At 47.2% G+C, this 1,962-nt stretch overlaps 1 protein-coding gene across 2 annotated transcripts in view; it reads left to right on the plus strand.

Annotated features, from left to right (window-relative positions):
• Positions 1-1,962, plus strand: part of RYBP (RING1 and YY1 binding protein) — a 139,292-nt gene that overhangs the window by 112,452 nt on the left and 24,878 nt on the right. The window lies entirely within an intron of this gene.

Consider the following 1,962-nt stretch of genomic DNA (forward strand, 5'->3'; position numbering starts at 1 on the left):
CACGTCCTGTTTTGGTGACCTCACAGGAAGTGAGAAGGATCTCCAAAACATGAACACAGCCAATAAATACCTGACAGTGACTCTTACCCTTCCTGGAAGGAAAGGCAGCGTTTATTGCAATCTGTGTCGCCATCTAAGAGATTTACAGAAACTTTAATTGCCCTTTAAAATTCTATAGAATTGTACTTTTATTGTTACAGTTTGATACTTTTACAGTTGAAAATGAGTTCCACCCAAAAATGGAAATTCCGCTTTAAGTGCTGGTGCCCCCCTGATATGCCACATTTGGCATGTAATTTTTTTTTGGGGGGGGGGGGCGGGCACCCTGTTTTTACAGGCACCCAGCTCCCACTTCCTCCCCTGGTGCCGGAAGGAAGATCACCTCTCCCCCTCCCTCCCTGCAATCTTCTGGGACACATCACAGGTCCCAGAAGATTGCCCAGCCACTCACAGCGCGGCTCGCGCATGAACAGTACGCGCCCGGGTGTAAAGCCGCATCCGGCCGCCCACAGTTACAGCTTCGGGTGGCCGCATCGCTGGACCGTGGGACATGTGAGTGTCTGATTATTAAAAGTCAGCAGCTACGCTTTTTGTAGCTATTGACTTTTAAATGGGTGGAACTTCGCTTTAAAGCAGAGGTTCACCCCTGCTTTTTTAACCCTGCTGCTCTTCTGCACCCCCATTTTTTTTAAATCTGGCACGTTCACACATCTCTGCTGGCTATCCAGGGCTTAGCAGAGCTCGGTGGCACATCTTTGCATGCGCTGGGGTCCTGCATGCACAGATGTGCTGCTGGGCCCTGGCATGTCATGGGGGGTGCCTGGCAAAGCGGAGTGCCGTGTCTGCACATGTGCACAGTCTTGTGGTAGAAGGCAGTAGGGGGTACATACAGAATTCTTGCCTAGGCAAGAAAGCATGAAGTGCTGCCTTGTAGTATAGACTGCACTATTATTTACCAATGATATTAAATTGTGTCCCAGTTTTGTATAGAGGGGCAAGCTACCAAATCAGAACCTGTTCATGCAACAAGTGAAGGTCCACTCTACAAACAAATGGCCACTGCTTACACCTATAACTGGCCTTTGCAGTACATGGAAGAGTGAGGCATGTCAAACAAAACCAAAGAAAATTCCCAGCTAAACTTACCGACCAGCCTGCAACCAACCAAATTATCCTGTCTAACAGTATGCGTTAAAAACGGGGGTTTAGTTTGCATACATTTGCAAATACATGTGTAATTTGCATAGCCACTTCAAAGCACCCCAGTATTATCTGCAGTCCTAAGGCTGGGTTCACACTGCCGTGCAGAGTCGCTCACTGCAGGGATCCGATTTCGGTCCGAATTTTTGGCTGAATTTGGACCTGAAACTGACTAGAAGACGCACAGGACTCCTGTGCAATTCGCTCCGCAGCCGTCCCAGAGCTGTTATTATTAATAAACCTGTATCTAATTCGCATAAGTGTGAATCCAGCCTAACCTTAAATTTTGAGACCCTCCATAGTAGAAGCACATGCATTATAATGGATAGGCAGAGGGCAGGTGAGCCTGGAGGGAGCCCGTCCCTCCTTAAAGGCACAGGGGTGCACTGAACACCCAGCAAAGTTCCACTCTGACTGTAAAGATTTGCACTGAGCTGAACAAATAGATTGCCTCATCCACGCTAAACAATGTGGAAAGAAGAATCTCCCGCTGCTGGCTATTCTGAACTGGTGTTCAGGATCCGCAGCTGTCAAAATACCTGAACTGTGACTGCACCTTATTAAATGCAAAATTCAGCTGACTTTTTCTGTCAATTTCCCAATCAAAATTTGATGGCGGGTGGTGTCGGCATGGCCTCTCATGGCTCGAAGATCAACCAATCTACAGGAATTGGATGACATTCAAGCCGTGTATGGCCAGCTTTTGTAGCAGTAAATCTCTACAACCAATAAGGATCATTCTGTTTTTGTTTTTATCTCCAG

Source organism: Aquarana catesbeiana, linkage group LG07 (assembly GCF_042186555.1).
Source record: "Aquarana catesbeiana isolate 2022-GZ linkage group LG07, ASM4218655v1, whole genome shotgun sequence".
Classification (NCBI taxonomy): Eukaryota; Metazoa; Chordata; class Amphibia; order Anura; family Ranidae; genus Aquarana; species Aquarana catesbeiana.